Raw genomic sequence first — 8,060 nt, 5'->3', positions numbered from 1 at the left:
ACAAAGTGAGAGAGTGCCATGGACATATATACACTATCAAATGTAAAATAGATAGCTAGTGGGAAGCAGCTGCATAGCACAGGGAGATCAGCTCGGTGCTTTGTGACCACCTACAGGGGTGGGATAGGGAGGGTGGGAGGGAGATGCAAGAGGGAGGAGATATGGGCATGTATGTATGTGTATAGCTGATTCAGTTTGTTATACAGCGGAAACTAACACACTATTGTAAAGCAATTATACTGCAATAAAGTTGTTAAAAAAAAAAAAAAAAGAGGAAGTGGATGTGCTAATGTCGTTCCACTTCACTGTTACCAAAGACTTGAAAGGCTTCTCCTTAGTTAATTGAAACGCCAATTAGCAGGCCTTTTTAAGGGCAACCAAGCCCAAGTCAGATTTTCTTTTATTTCCTCATCCAAACCCTTCTCTCCCTCTAATCATCAGTAATGTTAATGATGAACTCGAGCAAAGTATTTCTCATGGTAGAATATGGGTTGCATTGTCTACTTTTCCTACAGGGTGGCATTTAAAATAACAGCACTTTGATAAGCTCATTGTTTCTCCAATTTAAATCCACTTTAACTTGGCTACTGCTTCACTAGTTGACACTGGTTTCTTGTCCACATTCCAACTATGGGCATAAAATAAAGTGCTATCTACAGTGTTCTTGCCTTTGAAACTGTCATCAAGTCATTTAAATAAAAGACATACTGCCAAATATTAATGAAGCTTATTAGAAAAATGCTATGATGCAGAAGATCCCTAGGATATAAAAATGGTTTTATGCACTAATTTTGGTACCAAATGACTGTACTTTTTTTTTTTTTTTTTTACTGAAATGCTCAATGATGCTCTAAATATTGGAAGTTCTGAGAAAGTGGAATGAGTGAGCTATCCATTTGCCACTTAGTCACATGTTCACAGCGGCCTTTTCTATTGGTTATTAAGGCCAGTTCTATCCTGAATCAACAATTCAGTTCAGGTTCCTGAAAGTCATTGGTATGGTTTGTTTGTTTGTTTTCAAACTCACATTTTTATTTAATAGACTCTGAAATATCACACTATAACTCTGAGTGAAATAGTACAGGAATCGTAATGGTTTAAGTTTTACAAAATTACATTTCGGCAGCAGCTTCATGGGAGTTGTTTCATAAAATTAAAGACTGGGGCTTGAATAAATAAGAAAAACCCACCTGGAAAACAAACAACGACTCAGACTACAGTTATCTGTCATGACTATCCGAGAATTGTGCTTTCTGGGTTTCGAAGAGCTAGCTACTCTATTAACGTCAAGACTTGCAAAATTCTGCCTTATAAAAACATGGTTGGGAGGGGAGGCTATTAGTATGCCTAAAAAGTGCTCCCAGGAACAGGAACCTCAAAACCAGGCCTTGTTGAAACCGTGAGCCTGAACCGGCTTTGAGGGGATCTTTCATTTCTGGGGAGCTATGAGATAAGTAATCATCATAACGGGAACTATGGTGGCAGAAGAATCATATCATTTGATTCTCATCACCTTTAGGGCCTGGGGCAAAAGCTCAAAGTCCTGTCTCTGGAGGAGGATGTTAGGAAGGCCCAAGGACCGCTGCTGTTAGTTGCCCTGTAATTTTCAGGGTCAGCACCACTCGGTGGCTGAGGATACAGCTCTCATCAGCCACAACGTGGGTTTGGTGAGCTAACTCGAGCCAGGTCCCAAAGTTACCTGTACTGCCATTCCAGAGTGGAGACCAACGTTTACTGGGTGGGGTGGAGACTGGGGGCAGAAACCACACTGCTCCAGAGCAGCAGAGATGGCTACTCAGTGGGATGTGTACGGAGTTGGTAACAGGGAATTTTCTTTGGCTCACGGGCCCAGCCGCTCCGCGGCATGTGGGATCCTCCCACATACGGGGCACGAACCCGTATCCCCTGCATCCGCAGGCGGACTCTCAACCACTGCGCCACCAGGGAAGCCCGGAATTTTCTATTGAAGTGGAGGACAAGTGGGAATCCCTTTGACTTTGGTGATTATAGGCATCAGTCACCAAGTTTTAACCTGGGAACGGCATTCATGGGTTAGTTGGTGCTCCTGGGCGACGTTCAAGCCTGAACTCAACTCCTGGCTAGTGCCCAGGTACCTGTTCTGCAGAAAAGTCTGGATTCCTCAAATCCAATCCAAAGTCACTGCTTGAAGGGAGCTTCCTGTGTCAGACACTAAGTCAGATGGTTTCCATCAACTCATAATCGCAGGCGTGCTCTCTCCAGGCCCTGAGGAGGGCGGGGCTTTGCTGTGACGTGGGGGATGTGAAAGCGAAAGCCCAGGTTGAGTGCATAGTCTGCCTTCCCGGACCCAGCCCTTGAGCTGGGCTGCTGCTCAATGTGCCCGGGCCACCTCTGCCGCCATGGCCTTCAGCTCTGCTGCAAGCTTGTCCAGGGCAGCCTTCTGGAAGTACTCTCACTCTCCAGAAATGGTGCCTCCTATTCGGACATTCGCAGATCCCACTTCGGTCGTGTGTTGGAAGTCCACGGACAGGCCCATGTTCAGCTCCATCCGGTTGGTAAGGATTCTCAGTTTCCTTCACAGCTCCTCCCAGAGGGGCAGTAACACCGGAAGTCTGGGTCTGGTCCTTGACTGGGATCGTGCCCGGAGCTCCCGATGGTCACCAGCACCACGAACTCCAGGCTGGGGCACTTGGTGTTTACGTGTTCCACCACGGCCACCATGGGGGCAGGCCATGTTTGCTCTCCTCTCCGCTGGTGTTAATCTGGTCCATAACCTTCAACCTTTCGGGAGAACCTTGTTTCTGCCACGCACTTTTCACTCTGTCTGCCAGCTTCACAGAATCCACTGCTTCCAGCATGAAGAGATTGAGGACAGCCATCAATCTGCTGACGTTTTGTTTCTGTAGATGGCCAATGAAGTGCCGTTTGATCTCAGGACACGAAGACAGAATTTTAGGATTTGATGCTTTTTCAAGCAGTCCCTGAACATAGTTCTCCCTGAAAGTGCGCTGCTGGTGACTGTAGGCCTCGATCCCCATGTCTGCAGGTTTGGTTTTGCTGACTGCTGCCAGCCGGGGCTGTTTGGCTGGGAGTTTCCGCGGCTGCCGCGCTACCGCCTGCTGCACGCGCTTGTTCACTGCCCTCAGGGCGAACCCATCCCACAGCTCCGGCAGGCTGCCAGCTCTCCACCTCCCCCGGGGGCTAACGTCCTGGTATGGTTTTAAGAATAATGTTTACCTAAGACAGGCAGTGTAATAGCCAATGCCAAGTAATCTGCAACTGAGAAATTTTTGAATAATTTCACCAAAGAGTTTTAAATCCTACTTAAAACAGTCAAGTGAATAGAGAGATACATACATTCAATTCAGGATCAAATGTTTTAACTATCATTAGCATTCTTTCCAGAGCATTAAGTATATCCAGGAAAATTTTGCTTCATCTTCATAATTTCTGTAATCAATAGGCAATGTCAGTTGAGCTATCTGAATATTAACCCCACAGATAGAAAAGAAAGGGAGCATTTACACCTAAAACTCAGTCATATGTTCACCTTTGTCAACTCTATAATTTTAGACTATTTTATATTCAAAGGACAACATTTGTAAAATAAAGGCTAATTTTATTTATGCTTGTAAAAGTATTTTATATATTTTCACCTATATTACTGTTATACAAACTGTTAATTTTGAAGACAGTCATTAAAAAATGAGAAATGGCTTCTGATCCTTTGGCTAATGAACTTAAGTAGAGGCAGATACCTTTTAGTACTAAAGTGATAATATTATTTATTCATTTCTAGACACTATACTCCTGCTTTGCCAAGCAGTGATAAGATAGTTCATGAGGTTTAGATGTATAGATTATCTATTGTGAAACCCAAGTTGTATTAGATGTGGTTCTATATACAGTTATTTAGAATTATTCCAGCCTATATGGTAGGTAATTCACTCATTCACTCAGCATTCATTAGGTTCTATTACCAGGTTTTAAAAATGTAGTCAGTTGTTAAAAAATGATTATTGACGTCTTTCAAATTATGCAATGGAACTTGACCCAAAGGCAAGTTCTGTCTCCATCTCTTCCTGGCGTATGATCTCTGGTACGCTGCTTAACCTTACCTCAGTTTTTAATTCTGTAAAATGGGTTAATATCAACACCTTTTTCATTGAATTAGTGTGAAAAGCAAATGAAATATTTTATGTCAAAATATTTTGTAAAGTGTAATATAGATAAGAAATGTCAGTTATTATCATTATTGTAATTATACTATTATTGGCCCTTTTGTATGATATGTTTGTGTTTACTGGAACATTTTTATGATCTTTCCTGCTTACTTTATTAATCTTCTATAAAAAAATAATAAAATATTTATACTTCTCAGATTTTATTTGAGTTTCCAGTTTATGAACTTAAATTTTCAATATGTATTTTAAAAGCAACATCAGCTCTAAAATTCCCAATTATTTAACAATTATTGGTCTAGTTAGATTTTTAGATTCTAACTTCTGGAGTAGAAGAACATTGGGTGGAATATGACATACTGAACGTGGTGTTTATGAGATATTATTTGGTTGGAATAAAGATGCTGGGAGTAGAGATATGGATGACTAGTTCATGTATAAGATGGCAAGGATCTGGACTAAGCAGAGCATTGGAAAGCAACACAATTCAGTGAATTCAAACTAAATTACGAAGGAAAATCTGACAAGCTAAATAATAAGTTTAATGTAGACAATGAAAGAAAAATGTTAAATTACCATGTAATGTTGATTACCTGGAGAATGGTAATATCAGTGATAGAAAGAGGGCATTTGAAAGGATAAGCCATGTTGAGAAGGAAATATGGCCCAAGAAACTGACTTCTGTTTTGGCCATGCTGTTGTTTGAAGTGTTGTTCATGGAACATTTTGTTGATCATATCTTAAAAGCAGTTTAAAATATGGAAACACAAATCAAAGATGAAGATGTAGTTTTAAGTGTGATGAAATGATAGCAAATAATGATCATGGCTAGTAACAAATGACTTATTTATGTTATGTTATGACTGATGACAAATGACTTACGTTACTTATGTTACGACAAGGGTTATTTTAAATGCTTTCTACGTGCTAACTCTAATTTTCACACCAAATAGTATCTCCAGTTTGCTGATGAGAAACCTGAGGTACAGAGAGGCTAAATAACTTGCCTTATATTACACAGCTAATAAGTAGCTAAGCCAGAATGAGAATGGATGAGCTCTTCCAGGAAATAAAATAGAAAAAGAAAAACAAAAGATGGAATGAAAGGCAATTCCCATGAGCAGTGGGAAAATGAGAAAGAAGGAAACCAGACTCCAGGAGCAACTAGAAAAGTAGGAAAAGAAGGTCAGCTGAGCTTTGTCACAGAAAAAGGCAAGGCAGAGTTTCAAGGAGAAGGGTGTGGTCTACAATGTTAAGTACTTCTGAGAGTTCAAGAGCAATGAACTCCCAGCAAAGCCTCTGGATTTGGGAGTGCTGATGGGACAGAAGCTTGGGTTAGATTGGTGGCTTCAGAAGCCAAACTACAGAAGATCAAGGGGATGGATATGAAGAGAGGGAAGTAATAGGTAAAGAATAATTTTTCATATTTGCCTATGAAAGATTGTGACAGAATGATAGTATAAAGAGACTAAAGGGACAACTGAAGTTTTAAAAATTAGAACATCATCTGATGCATGAGAATGTTTCAATGTAGTAAAGAAAGAGGCAAAGATGAGGACACATAGTATCTTTTCTAGACCATAACTCCAGGTCAATAGAGGTAGAATACCTTCGTAAGTGCTCATAGAGTGATAACACATTTAGGCTTCTTTTTCTTCTTTTTTAATTAAAAAAAAAGTCAGTATGCAAACTCTTGGCACTTTTCAAAAATTCTTAATTTGTTAAAGGATCAGAGGGGGCCTATTAATACAAACAAAGTATTACATGAAATGGGTATATATATATATATATATATATATATATATATATATATATATATATAGGCAAGCAAAGCAAATTTAGTTGAAATGGAATTTTAGGAGAAAACCTCACCCAAAAAGTTGCAAGTTTTATTTTCAAATGCTAATGTTTTTCTTAAATTAAAAATTAGGGGCATTTAATTTGCATATAGAAATACTAAGGTCAAGAATGAAATTTAGGCAGGTAAATTTTAGCTACCCCCAAAAGTACTACGAAAATTTATTCAATCATGTAGGACAAATAGCTTTGGGTATATTTTGGCTAGTGAAGGGCTGATTACAAGACAAGGAAATGGACACAAAGCTCAATAACATAAAAAATTCAAGTTCTATCTCTGTGATTGTCAATTTAAAACATCAAATATGCATTTTCCAACTTGAATAATAAAGAATAGAAACAAAGTTACTAACACAAATAGAATAATAAAATCAAAATATGTATGAAAAAAGTTATAAAGAATAGAAAAAAAGACATAAAAGTTACTTTTTTGATATAAAGAAATATATCAAATGAATTGTTTGTGAATTGTCATGCAATTTTTTGGGGTATTGTTTGTTTACTTTTCTGCATTTAAGGCTGTATACACATATGTTAAGCAACACTTTTGTTTTTTTCAGAGGCAAAAGAAATCATACACCTATTTGCTATTGTGTCGATTTAAATACTCCTGATGCTAAAATGATTTTTTTAGAATGACTTTAAAAAATTATTGCATTTATGACCTAAAATTACAGCAAGTTATGGGACTAGGAGCTCTGGAGATGAGTTAGCATGGAGACACGTGTCAACCTATACTAAGTTAACCCATACTAAGATACTGTTCACTTTGAAAGGCCTCTCCTCCATTTGTCTTAGAAAGATTAATTAAACTTAATGTGTCTGTACTATTTATCATTCAGCTGAAGCCTTGGTGCATGATACATAGTGCAATGACTGATTTTATAACTGATTCTTCTTCAAATAATACTGTAATGAACCCACACTGCCTTAAATGGCATTAGTCCAATAGAAGACTTTAACAGTAGCCCAGGAGCCACCTACTATGTTCTCAGAATGAATATTATTGCTATGGACGTTTTGTTAGATAGGAAGCATTTTACAATGACATATTAATAGGATGCCACGCAGATTAAGTATTTGTAATGCCTCGTTATTACTTTTTCATGACTTCCAAAGATATAAAAACAATGCCTTACAGCTCCCCGGAGGAGGTTAAAAGAAAATAAGTTATATTATGGAATTAAGAAGGCACATTAATGTAGCATGTTCATTTTCTATAAAAATAACTTATGTCTTGGCCTTGGTTCAGGACTCACCTATCAAAATAAGAAGTATCTTGGAAGTAGCAGCTCTGATTTATCTTATATGTTTGTGTGGTGGTGATGGGAGAGAGAAGAGGCACGACGGACACAGAAGAAGAGCAGAACTTTGTAGGACAAAGAGCGGAATTATTATATTATCAAGAAAGGAAGAGGGCACAGAAGAAGAAGCTGAGTATGAAGATGGACATCAGTTATAATACAAATTTCTCACAGCTAGCCCTGGGCTGCATGATCCATAACTTTGAACGTTTAGAACTGGCTCCATCAGTAACAGTTTTTCAGTGTTAACAAGGGGCATGTCCACACATGGCCTCGTGGCCTTTGAGGTGAGTGTTTTTCAGTCTATTGCCTTTTGCTTGGTAACTTTAACCATTTTTCTTTTCTCAATCAATTATAGTGACTGTGTAGTGTGTCCAAGTCATGCTCCAGGATAATTAAATGTTTAATGTTGTTTTTTAGCTATGTAGTTTCTTGTGTATATATTTATTAGAAACTATAAAATTAGCTGACTTTGCCTTTGGTGGTATTTATATTTTGATTCTATTAGATTGTATTCAACTTATTGTGGCTGTTTCTATCAGACGACAGGACATTGATTCCCAGAGTTAATTGTCAGGCATACTGCTTTATCATGGATGAACTTTATCCAGTTTGCTGATTTGGGAATTCTATCTAAAGGCCACAGTTTTTTTTTTTTTTTTTTTGTGGTATGCGGGCCTCTCACCGTTGTGGCCTCTCCCGTTGCGGAGCACAGGTTCCGGACGCGCAGGCTCAGCGG

At 38.7% G+C, this 8,060-nt stretch overlaps 1 protein-coding gene and 1 pseudogene across 1 annotated transcript in view; both read right to left on the bottom strand.

Moving 5' to 3' along the window:
• MAGI2 (membrane associated guanylate kinase, WW and PDZ domain containing 2) overlaps positions 1 to 8,060 on the bottom strand; it is a 1,419,801-nt gene that overhangs the window by 303,776 nt on the left and 1,107,965 nt on the right. The window lies entirely within an intron of this gene.
• LOC102988568 (pyridoxal phosphate homeostasis protein-like) lies at positions 2,351 to 3,032 on the bottom strand (annotated as a pseudogene).

This window comes from Physeter macrocephalus, chromosome 5 (assembly GCF_002837175.3).
Source record: "Physeter macrocephalus isolate SW-GA chromosome 5, ASM283717v5, whole genome shotgun sequence".
NCBI classification, from domain to species: domain Eukaryota; kingdom Metazoa; phylum Chordata; class Mammalia; order Artiodactyla; family Physeteridae; genus Physeter; species Physeter macrocephalus.
The sequence above is the reverse complement of the archived record's forward strand: the minus strand, read 5'-3'. Positions and strand labels throughout refer to the sequence as shown.